Here is a 13828-nt window from a genome sequence, read left to right on the forward strand (position 1 = left end):
TCAACAGAATGCTTATTCTCAAATTAATGCATAATTAGCAATGTAGGATACATGCAACCTGTTTGATCATTAAAATAACTTGGTAATTAATGTAAGAACATGTTCCAACATGTTCAACTCGACAATTTTCAGTTTAGGCTCGGTTTGGAACCGAAAGTCGCAAAGTTTGACTATTGCTTTGACTATCAGTTCTGACCCGTTTAAGCCAAGTTTAGGGTTGCCTTAGAGCTTCTTTTGGACCTATTTGCATGTTAGTATAACTCTCTGAGATTATACAACTTGGTTCATTAGATATCCTATTCACATGCATGTTTCCGTTAATCGCTTATATGTTGACCATTATGCCCATTTGACCTTAAAATGTGATTTTCGAAAATGTAAAAGGGTAGACACCTTAGCTACTGATTTATAAACTTGCACCTAAAATTTGAGATCAGTTTGAGGTGTAGATTAAGAGTTATGCTCAATAGCGTAATTTAAGGCTTCTTTAGTAATTAAATGGCGTAAATTACATATAGCCTATCTAAACCCGAATTTTTATACAAAACCCTATACCTACTGTTATAAAAAAATATTTTGGGATTTTTGAAGATTTTTATTTATTTTTAGGCTGAGCATAACTTAGTGTTCTAAGCTTAATTCGGTTTATGCCGGTTTTGCCCTTTTGGCTATAAAATAAGTTTTATAAATCCTTTTGACCCCAAACCTTTTTCTACTGATTTGTTATGTTAAATCAACTATTTTGAGCCTTCTGGAATATTAAAAATATCACCTTTTTATATAAAACCCGGAAATGGCTCCAAATCATCTTTTTAATCATTTTTAGCACCAAGTATGCACTAGAACCATGTTAAGCATAAGGGGTTGAAACTTACTGATATAATCAGTAAATTTTTATATTTTAAACAGTAGGAAAATAACTTAAACTCAGATTTCCAGTTTTGACCTTTTAGGCCTAGATGAAATTACCAAAATGCCCTTCGGAGCATAGAATGGTTAGAAGTAATAAATTTCACATATATCTAATACCCTACTGTTATAACTTGATAAAATGAGTATAATTACTGATTTATTCAGATCTGTAACTCAGAATATTTATTAAACTCTTTTACACCTTATAAAATGACCAAAATGCCCTTATGAGGCATAGTTTTGGTTTAAAACCATTTGGGGCATAATGGAAGGTATCATTCTGATATCACAACATATTTTAGGCATATTAACTTCAGAAACATGTATATGACTCTTATGGTTACTCGTTACGCACTTTACGCGTTCGGATCGGCTTATGTAACTAGTTTACCCATTTTAGCCGAAACGGGTCAAACCATATCTTTTCGGTCTCAAAATCCAGAATGTGATTATGTTACCCATATTAAACAAGCATGCAAGCTTGTTGGGTCAAAACCACATTCTAAAACGGTCTTCGCCTTGTCATGCATTTAAAACCGTAATCTTTGTATAAAACTAACCGGTCTAAGCTTAACACCCGTTAGAATTCTAATAGGTTATTAAAACCTTAATTTCCAGATCTAGGAGCCCAGTAAAAGCTACGTGCACTCGCTATATTTGATTTATACTTTGCTCAGGTAAATACGTTTAACTTTTTTTCCCTATACGGGCTTGGGGTACGGTATATAAAATACCGCTTGGTCGGGGAATTGACCTTAACCAGTCGGTGGCTAAGTGTTGTCAAATTAACCCGTTTAAAAATGATGTTTTGTTTGTTTAACGCCTTTGGGGGTTTAATGACCATGTCCCGGATATCCTTGGCATCATTCAAAGAGTGGCCACGACCTTAGCACACAGGTGTAGGCGTACACCCGTAGTGCATTTCAATAAAGTATAATCGTCGGTCGAGAGAAGTCTCGCAACGGAATTATATTAAGTGGTGTGTCTATTAATCTTTAACCCGGCATGACCCGGGCAACTGAACGCATAACAGACATGTAATTCTTTTACAAGATTATTAAGCAAATAATTATCCCAAGTTATAAAAAGTTTTGTGCCACGGGCATTTAAACCAATTTTAAACATTTTCAAAATGAGTCAGTTAAATTGTATTTACCAGTGTAAACTGACGTATTTTCTAAAAAGGCTAAGTGCAGGTACTACGCGTAATAGGCTGGCCACTCCTTAGCATCCGTAGAAGTCTCGTAAGCTTAGGATGCATGAAGTCTGTTGAAATAAAGTTTCCTTTTTGTTTGGATCCGCCTGTGGATCTATTTCGACTATTTTGTGATACTTGGATATTACAATATTATTAAGTTGAAATAAATCTTTCTTTGCTTCCGCTGTGCATTTATATATTGTACGTTTGACTATGACGATATCAACTACGTCACGGAACCCCCACCGGGCCCACCGGTGACACGTGGAAATTAGGGGTGTGACAGTACAATTCGAGCATACTCGAAGAATTTCGCAGTATACCCTCGACAGTCAACATCCACCATCCGATGGCTCAGAAACTTATTCGTCATCTGCTCTTTTTCATATTCAGGGCAGAATTTCCTTTCCACCAGACGCTTAAATTCCTCCCAACTCATGGCATAGGCCATGTCACTTCCCTTAGCTTGCAATATCGTATTCCACCATTCCAATGCTTCTTCCTTGAAAAGGTGAGAAGCGTACTTGACTTTATCCTCCTCAGCACATTTACTTATTTTGATTACTGCCTCAGTTTTCTCTAACCACCGTAGTGCCGCAGTCGCCCCTTCATTGCCTGCGAACTCAACAAGTTTACAAGTAAGAAACTCTTTATAAGTGCAACCAGGTGTTGCAGCTTTCATTCTTTTGTATACCGGAGCTTGAATTCCATTATTATTGTTGCCGCCTCCATTAATACTATTACTAGAATTATCGTCGTGCGTGCGTTTACTGGGGTGAGCTTGCGATGGCTCAGCAGGACTTTTAACCGCAGCGACGATTGCTGGAATAGCATTAACTATTCCTTGAGCGACAATGTTTTCTATATCTTGTCGGTTTAGGAAGTGATCCTCATTATGATGTTCCGATTGATTAACTTCATTAACCGGTTCATTAACAGCGTGTTCCATCTGAATGTGTATCAATCACAAACTATTATTTAGTACAAACATTTTGGTACCCTGTACAACCATAATTTATTTAAAATAGCAAACACAACAACCTTATATATCTATTACAACTTACAACTGAAATACTATTTATCTAATTTGGCTATGACGAGTATGCTCCACATCTATTTTATTGTCTCGTTTTTATTTATATACTTTCAATGGTTGGTCTAGATTTGGCAGTTTATCTTAATTAAGGATCAAGATTCACTGCTGTAGTGGCTAACATATAGAGATCTGACCAATTTTCATCTAATTCGTCTTCCCATGGCGGGTTTTTGACTATTTCCTGAGTCTCCTTATTAACTATCACTTCTTTTGAATTGGACGTCCCTATTTTCTCGTGGCTTTTTCTAATAATCCAATTTCTTTTCTTGGTAGTAAGTGGGTTCTCATACTGTGCTTTACAAACAAATATTCCTTCCTTACTATTTACTGAATATCTTGAGGAATTTGTTTGAGATGGGGTTCCTTTATCCTTTTGGGCACTATCTAGTTGACGATAAATGTCCGAAAGCTTTTGTTTACCCATACTGTAAATTAACAAGTAGTTAAATAACATGAAAAGACCAATAGAGAAACACATAATCACACAAACATGTACAGCCAAAACTGTCGACCTTGCGACTATCCGATTTTATATATTTTATATTATATTATGCATCCGTACACACTGATTATCTTACAACGTTTTATTTTTAAGCTATTTTACAAGATTGTTATTATTATTATTATTATTATTATTATTATTATTATTATTATTATTATTATTATTATTATTATTATTATTATTATACAGCTACCACCACACAACCCTCTACTATCCCTGTCAGCTGGCATTTCAGAAACGTCGTTCCCTCTCGTCGTATTTCCAGGAGATCTGCTCTCCTACCTCCCGAATTCTATTTTCGGCATCCACCAGCTCCTCGCCATAGCGGCGGAGTTCAGCTAAGTTTTCATTGCTCATTGGTGGGTTCGGTGCAGGTTCCGGGTCGAATTGAGGGAAGAAAGTATTAGGGCTATGCATAAGGTTCTGAAATTGCCAGTCGGTAGTCCACCATTCCTCCAGTGCTCCTGGTAGAGGTCTAGGGTGAACAATAGGGTCTGGAATGGCAGGTTCTAGGTTAACAGGAAGTTGGGCTTCAGCTGGGTAGTTAAAGAGAGTTTCATCGGCAGGTCCGATGATGTCGCCAAGCGCCAATTTACGGTCCAACTCTTCTTCCCAAGATAGCATTTCCTGGTTTTGCCTGGAACTCTCCCCAGTCTCTATGCCTTTTCCCTTATCTTTTGGGTCTTCCTTTTTCATAGTTTTCTGTGTTGCTGGCTTTTTCCTGCGTACACGCCTCCAGCCTACCCACCTATGCCTTTTTTTCACTACTTTTGGTTTTTCCTGTGGTTGGGCTTTGAATACCATAGGCTCCTCGACATCTGCCTGGTATCCAGTGACAGTACCCGTGGTATCCATATATGTGCTATGGATAGAGAAATTCTGAAGGGCTTCTAATAGTTCGTTCATGCTGTTAGCACACATGAAGACGCCCACAATCCTAAGTTAAAATTTTGTAAACTAAAATTTCACAAATCACAGAATGGCAATCAGATAAATTAAGTATTTCTAAATACTTAATTGGCTTAAACCAGTGGCTCTGATACCACCTTTTTCTGTCACGGCCCCCGACCCGGTTTGACCCGGTCCAGGAGCCGCGGGACAGAAATCCGTGGTATTTATTATAACAGCGGAAGTTTTAACAGGATCGTTCAAAAACTTGAAATGCCCGATTTATTTATTTCACAATTCGGGATAAAACCCATAATTTACAATAAGGGAATTTCACCGAGAAACCCCTGGTTCACAAAACATGTTTATTTATTTTATTAAGCTACTACTTCAAGCTTGTTAGTGCTCCACAGCACTTTTCCTTAATTCACAGCAGATCACCTGAAACATGTTTTAAAAAGGTTTTATCAGCAAGAAATACTGGCGAGTCATTCAAGTTGCACAAAACGACACATTGTTATAATCCACAGTATTAAGGGAGATTACAATGCTTCTATCAACCAATTACCCCAAATCGGTGTTTGTCACTCGACTGTATCTGTGACTATGGTCAGATCACCCATTGGCTAACTCGTCGTCCAATGGTGATGGGAAACAAGTTATGTATACAAAACCCCACATACCGGCAGTAATTGAAGATTACAAAAACTTAATCCCTGTAATTATAACTTTAAAACCAAACATGATTTTGAAAGCAAATTTGGTAAAAAGATAATGACTCACATTGCAAGTTTATACAGGCAGAGTTTTGCCTACTGATAAGCCGAATAACCTAGTTTAAACAACAATGCACACGAACTAGGTTAGTAACTAATACAACATTTACGATAACTCACGAGATACAACCCTCACAACGAATGACAAAGTGCAATACTAAACATCCATCGAATTTACGACGAATGACAAAGTATAACCCTAATGCGGGCAGCACTTAAACATCCATTGGATAATTTCAATCGATCGGATATTGAATCGTAGCAGCGATCGACTTAATACCCGGTATCGTGGCAGCACCTCACTGTAGGAAAATTATAATTTTGAGCAGTGTAACTTCGTTTTTGAGAGTTTTCGTCGACACAGAATGAAAGCCCCATGCACAGGCTATTTATAGCCTGAATTTGGGTTTTACGCGGCCTGCGTAAACCCATACATAAGTCTTACGCGGCCCGCGAGGCCGCCTAGTCTAGGCGTAGGTCTGGTTGGTCACTAGTAGGGTCACCAGGTAGTCAACACGTGGTCCCGGAACACTTATCCAGTCAAACATGAGTTGACGCGGCCCGCGTAAGTTTCCCTTTATGGCTTACGCGGCCCGCCTGAAACCCTAAACGCTTATCTAGTCAATTTCCTGGTTGACGCCGCCCCCGTAAGGCTATGCTCAACCTTTACGCGGCCCGCCTTAAACTCATTTTTCTTGTTTTCTTGGTTTTTCATGCACAGTAGGGTTTTTAGGGTCCGGGTTTTCATTTATGGGTTGGGTAGGGACATTTTTGAAGGTCCTTACACAAACCGAGGTGAGTTCACACTTTTCTACAAAGCATGGTAAATTCCTGGTGGGAATGGGAATGGGTTCAGGAATAGGGATTCCTCGTCCTTTGGGACGCGTTCAGGAATGCGAATTCCTCGTCCTTGGGAATGTACTTAGACTTACTGGACTAGAACTCTATCAGCGAAGTCCCTCCCTTTTTGTATCGACTTAATCGCCGAGGCTATGGCGAGCGGGTCATTAGTTAATAGCGCTATTTGGTTTAACAAACCTCACACCGTGCCAGTCGGACGGGTGTGTACTAATGGACTATGGCACGTCGGTGATGATAAACACCGACGCTAGGGCATAATTAATTTTCGTTAGTAGTCGATATGATAAGCGAGTCTGGTAGTTTAAATAATGGGGTAGCCCCCACGGCCGGAGTGCCAGGCTGGATAGCCAGGGAAGGTGGACATGGGATGGTTAACTGATAAACGTTTTCGAACTACGGGGTAACCCCCACGGCTGGAAAGCTGATTAAGATAAAACTACGTTTTTGGAAACAACCCTAAAATGGACAACCAACCGTGAACTCACTCAACTTTGTTGTTGACTCGTTGTTACATGCTTTGCAGGTCGCTAGATGCTATGGGGATTGCATAGGGAGGTGGTCGTTGTGGGATGCGAACTGTTATGTCCCATACTTATTAAATAAACTTTATGATCTTATGAAACTTATGATTTTGGGTCTTTAAACTTATGAACTGCGAACTTATGTTTTGGTTTAACGTCTTATGCTTCCGCTGTTTAAATTGAACTTGGTTAACTTCCTTTTGGTCACCAATTGTATTGTGGTTGGTTTGATTTACTTAATTATGTTGTTCAATATGATTGGTGGCTCGATCCTGGTCATGTCACGCCTCCAAGCGGTGATACTCCGCATGGTGGATTTTGGGGGTGTGACATCAAAGACCTCGTAAATATGCATATGCATGTTAACAACCCCCGAAAGTGGCAGAAGGCGTATTATACGGTGATATTGACGGCAATATGGAGCATATGGAAATGCAGGAACGAAATAATTTTCAACCAGAAAGAACCAAAAACGGAAAGGTTAATCGAAGAAATAAGGACGTTGAGTTATCTGTGGGTTCATAACCGGTCTAAATCGTTGTGTCTAACATGGGGAAACTGGAGTGTTTTTTATCTTTCCTGTATGGCTTCTTAATTGCTTTTGGTGATGTGTGTTTTTGGTGATATAACTGTCCCAGATAACAAACTGTTGGCCTGGACGAGTGTTGATAAAATTTGCTCTTTGTTCGCCGTTTCAAAAAAAAAAGAAAACAGAAATCCCCCCGGGTTATGATAGGTAAGAAGTAAATTAATATTGATTGCAACATATAATAAAACAAAATTTACAATCATTGTATGTTTGTTTTTCATGTCAGTTGCATACGTATTGTGTTAATGGACACATGAAGTTTTGCATGTTTCGTCCGGATTACACCACTTCTTTCTGTCGACAGGTTCAGTTTCACCATGATACGGCGATCAGATTCGACAACATCTTGAAGTATATTTTTGTAGTGTCGCCAAAACCTCGAAATCGCCATTAGAAGCCAACATGCTTAAAAATAAATTTAGATAACAGAATAACCGTATAAAGAATGCAAGCCTTAATAAAAAAGTTCATTATAAGGATCCAACAAAGAGGCTCATGAACATCATTGCAACTAGAACCCAAATCCAGGTTGTCATACCCACTAAAGCGACAATCATGGTGCCTTCATCGTTGCTTTAAAACTCTTAAATCTGAATACAAATTAGAAACCTTAAATGAGGAAACACATCATCAGTAGCAAAGCTAACAGACGCGACAACAGTCGGTTGCTTGATTTAAGTTGTCTTGGTTGTTGGACAATAAAATTAAACTCGTCATAGCCGTTATACACCATTGAATCCCACTTATATACATGTTAATTTGTAAGTTAATCTTGCAGCAATCAAATAAGCAAAAAAGCAAGATGTACGACACATCAGCCCTACAAATACTTACAAACCAACATACATAGATCAACTTTACGCACAAATAAACCAATCAATGACATCTGCAACACCTTGGTACCATAAATCATGCCAAATCAAACGCAATTCATAAACTAATTTACAACATATGCAACCTAATACTGCAACACTCTCTTACATGTTTTCCTTTAGACACAATATGCAACACGAACACCACATCATTGTAAAATCAATTTACAAATTAACATATACACAATGATATGTAATGCAATGTGTCCAATAAATGTGCTTGGTATGGTCTATTAAAATCTAAATAAAAACCAACCTAAACACTCTAGTTAAACTTTGGAAAATGTGTAAACTAGACCACTATGATAGGCAAGTGTACATATCGAATGTAGTAAAGCCTAACGGAAATCTAGATATCGAACCCACGAGACACATACAATAACTACAACTAGACTCTGAAAAATAACTATAAAAGGTTTAAAAGATTTGATTGAATTGGTTTTTAAAATAAGATTTTGATTGGGTTTAAATAAACTAAAATTAAATGAAACTAAAACTAACAACTAGCAAACTTATAACTTAGATGAACTTAGGGAAAGGAAAATCACTACCTATGTAGAAATCCTAATCGTGGCTCTTAGATTTCTCTTGGCTATGAAAACTACGATGGAACCGTGACGTGCTTAGATAATAATAAATAAATTGAACACAAAACACATACGAGCTTTAAGGTAAAAAAAACCAAATAACTACTAACTATACACGTAACAAGCAAACGTACATATCAGAATATAATATAGTTCAGGTAAGTACCCAAGTATCAATCATAGGACAAAAAATCTACTAGTATTAACTTATCACTTAATATGCATTCTATGAATAATGATAACTTAATTTATAAATTACTAAAACTTTAATTAACTTAGAGAGTTTACCAAAGGTTTAGAAAATATAACCATCCTAGACTCGAATCAACGAAGATTGACTAGACTGACGGTAGATGAGACTTATTAAACTATTTTAAGACCTAACTTGATAATAGCATATGAAGTGCTAAAATGAACTAATACCGATTAAGGTTAATTTTTTCAAGCTAGAGCTAAGGCCATTGACACACCTTTAGACCTAATCCAACAAGGCTAGTAATGATACGAGTTCTCACGAGTTAAGGTTTCTAGACTAGTGCCAAGGTTGAACAACGAACATTGCGGTTTAGAAACTACCTAGGTAAGCCATATGGTGTTCATCGACCTTGAAAAGGCATATGACACTGTCCCACGACAACTGATTTGGGATAGTTTGGAGGGTCGAGGTCTACCTGGGAAGTATATTGACATAATTAAAGATACATACGATAGAACGGAAACAAGTGTTCGCGCGCCTGTAGGGGATACAAACTTCTTTCCTGTGGAGGTAGGACTCCACCAAGGGTCTGCGTTGAGCCCTTTTCTATTTGCGGTGGTCTTAGATGAGTTGTCCAAGTTGATCCAGGAGCCAGTCCCGTGGTGCATGCTTTTTGCAGACGATATTGTGTTGATTGCAGAAACTAAACAGTGCCTGAACGCGAGGATAGAGGAGTGGCGAGTCGCTCTAGAGGGCAAGGGCCTAAGGATTAGTCGATCTAAGACTGAGTATCTACACTGTGATTTCAGTGGTGTAGCCAATGACGATGACACCCAAATCACCATTGAGAATCAATTGGTCCCACGGACAACTAAATTTAAGTATTTGGGGTCGTTTGTACAAAGGGATGGTGACATAGATAGTGATGTAACCCATCGCATACAAGCTGGCTGGTGTAGATGGAGGGCAGCAAGTGGAGTATTGTGCGATAGGAGATTCCCAACTAAACTAAAGGGGAAGTTTTACAGGGTAGCAGTTAGGCCAACTATGCTATATGGAACAGAGTGTTGGGCTATCAAGAAGACACAAGCGCGCAAGACGGAGGTAGCAGAGATGAGGATGCTGAGGTGGATGTGTGGACACACGAGGTTGGATCGAATAAGAACTGAGGTTTTTAGGGAAAGATTAGGAGTGGCTAGTATATCAGATAAGATTAAGGAGGGGAGATTGAGATGGTTTGGGCATGTGAAGCGGAGGCAAACGACGGCACCAGTTAGAGTGGTGGAAACTCTTACTGTGGAGGGGAGGAGAGGAAGAGGCAGACCCAAACTGACATGGGAAGAGCAGATTAGGCATGATTTACTAGAGTTGCATCTTTCCGAGGACATGGTCCAAGATAGGACTTCATGGAGGCATAGGATTAGGGTTAAGGACTTCTAGAGGATATTTCAGTAAGGTCTTAGGGGTATTTTAGGGACGTAGGTTTTTCTTATTCTTTAAGTGACTTTACCAACGATTGACTTCTTGTGTTTATGATGAGGTTGTATGCTATTATACATGATTTACATTATACTGTGTCACTCTGATCACTTTCTTGGTATAGGTGACTTCTTTTTTCTATATTCTATTTGTCTATATTCTTTGACTTGATATGTTGGTATGTTTTTTGTCTTGGAGCCGAGGGTCTCGTCTGGAAGCAGCCTCTCTATCCCAAGGGGTAGACGAAAGGTTTGTCTACATCCCACCCTCCCCAGACCCTATAAGTAGCTTTGCTATTTGTGGGATTTACTAGGTATGGTTGTTGTTGTTGTTGCTAGGAAAGCCAATTATAAGAAACTCTAACTAATTTCTAGACCTTTTTAATAAGATCCTTCTCGTAGGCAGAATATATGTTTTACCAACTATGACGATTAATTATCTAATATTGGTTAAGGTTTCAAGCCCTAAGTTAATGGACATCAGTATAACCTAGAGAGGAAATATTGAATCTAACATGCATAACTTCATAGAAAAATCAACACAACCACATAATCAACATCATAACCAATACTTAACATATATACGCATCATAGGAATTAACCATACAAACTACTAGAATCATACTAATAAGCAATCCATCATCAATCATAAATCAAATCATCTAATCCAGCACACAAATTAAATTCATCACCAATTACAGAAGTTAAAGACTATAAAAACTATAAAGATTAACCCGAAGAATAAAATCTTGCTTCCTCGTGCGTTGGATCTTAAATTCGCTTGCCTTTTCTCTTCCAAATCCTTCAAAAAATACGTTCTTCAACCTTTTTCTCGCTTTTAGTCGATCTCCAATTCTTATCTAGGGTTTCTATCACATTCATTAGACAGTTCATTATGTTTGGGGCTTTGGGCTTCAAAAAGGGTACGGGTCGTCCCTTTTTAAGGGGTACGGGTCGTATTTTTCTGACACGACCCGTACCCTTTGATTGTGTACGGGTCGTCCTCTTGTTTATCTGTCACACCCTATAACAACCCTCCTAGAACCCTTCACGTGACCCTAAAACGTTCCTTATATACCCCGTATACGAGAAACGGACCCAAAATACCTTTATATTTATAAAAAACAAGAAAAACAAAATCTCAGAGTCGCTCGCGGGGCGCGACCCCCTTGGCTAAATCCCTCGCGGGTCGCGAGTGGCTTTGTTTGCTGGACAAGGCATTGTGCCACGTGTGCTAACATGTGTCGAGGCTAGTATGATGACCAGACAAGGCTAGAGCCTAACCTACTTTTGTCGCAGGCCACAAAAGATGAGAGATGGGGCTTCACGAGCCGCCATACTCCAGGCTTATAAATAGAGACTTCGGCCTCATTTCTCAATGTTCAACTCTTTTCTTTTTCTCTGATCACTAGTGGGCTAAAATACTCGGTATATAATACCCCTAAAAAGCGAAGCTCTGCCTCGTTGTAAGTATTATAACCCTGCTTATTACCCAACACGATCGATCTAGGGCTCCGTAACGCATGTCAAGGCTCTGTCTGACTCAGTCGTTGGAGTTCTGTCTCGTGTTACACCCGATATGTGACAACCCGAGTTTCCAAGATTTTTACTTGACACATTACTCGTTTCGTGATTTGTTTTTTGTAATTCCTTGCACTATAACTTGCTCATGTCTGGCATATGTGGATGTGATTATTTTAAATATCGAATAATATCGAATTATGAAATATGTGTTGTGTGTTAATTAATAAATAAAATTTGAATATGTGATGGCAATTATCAACCTTCACCACCAATGAAGCTTGAAAGCTTTGCCACAACAACCACTCGAGGAAGGTTAACCTTCCTCGAAACTGAAGACAAGCTAAACCTTCATCACCCTCATACAACCTTCCCATCCACATACTCGACGAACATTGAACCTTCGTCACACCACCATGCCGACGAAGATTGAAACCTTCGTGGGTAAACGGGCCTCGGCCCAGGGAAGTTCGGCCCAACCCCTCACTTTATGTTAAGAACCGATTGTTATCAGTTGCGTGAATCGCCAAACCCTAGTGCTCTTCACCTCCATTCGACGACAGTGCTCCCCAATTTGATCAAACACCATTCTTCTATTACTCTTGTGCGAGATCCCAACCCTCTCGGTTAGTATGATTAGTTCCGTGGCTGTTTTTGTATACATATGTTGATGATATTGTTCTCATAAATTTAATCAGGCAATCGGATAGAGTTCTAGTAACGATTACCTGTTAGGTTGTTGTATTTAATGATGATTTAGATTGTATGACGTTTGAGAACTGTTGTGTCTGAATGTGTAATTGTTTGACGTATACGAATCGGTGAACTATTAGAATTTTTGTGATTGAATTGGATGATTATATACTCCCTGTTCTATTCCATTGATGATTCCGTTGTGATGCATATGAATTAATGATTAGTAGCGTAAGGCCTATTATGTTTGAACGATGATCGTATGATTGTTGTATGATGATTGTATGATGTTGTTGATCATCTGTTAAAATGCATTAGAGTTTCTGTGTTCTGCTGTTGTTGACGATGATTATGTTACCTGGGGAATCTTCAGTGAGGAAGGTTAAGGTTCCTCATGAGGAAGGTTAAGGTTCCTCATGAGGAAGGTTAAGCTTCTTCAGCGAGGAAGGTTAAGGTTCTTCAGCGAGGAAGGTTAAGGTTCCCCGTGAACCTGTAAAAACTTTAAGGTTCCTCGTAAAGTTTATATGCACAGTAGTTCTATATGTTAACTCTGTTAGTATGATAACTCTGTTAGTATGTTAAATCTGTTAGTATGATAACTCTGTTAGTATGTTAACTCTGTTAGTATGATAACTCTGTTAGTATGTTAACTCCGTTGGTATGTTAACTCTGTTATGCATGTTAAGAAGGTAAACCCAGTTAGTATATTAACTGCGTTAAGTCTGTTAACTCTGTTAATTAACTAACACCGTTAGCTTATTTCTCCTGTTATATATGTTAATCCTGTTAAGTTGTTAACCTTGTCAAGCATGTTAAAGAATAACCATGTTAGTATAAACTGTGAAGGACATTTATGTGGAACATGAATTGCATGGAAATGATTAACTGCTTACCTGATGCATGATGTTAACCACCAAACACACTTTGTGACATAGATTGCATGTGAATCGTTACGAACTTAAACTGATTACGTATACGTGCATCCCATAGGACTTGACTGATTACTTGTGAGCACATAGTTTAGCATACCGAGCAAACCAAGGTGAGTTCACACTCTTACCAAGGCACGGGATTCCCGGAGGGTTGGGAACGGGATTGAATGATTACTTGTACTTTCATCGCTACTGGTTTACGTGCC

This window comes from Helianthus annuus, chromosome 1 (genome assembly GCF_002127325.2).
Source record: "Helianthus annuus cultivar XRQ/B chromosome 1, HanXRQr2.0-SUNRISE, whole genome shotgun sequence".
Lineage (NCBI taxonomy): Eukaryota > Viridiplantae > Streptophyta > Magnoliopsida > Asterales > Asteraceae > Helianthus > Helianthus annuus.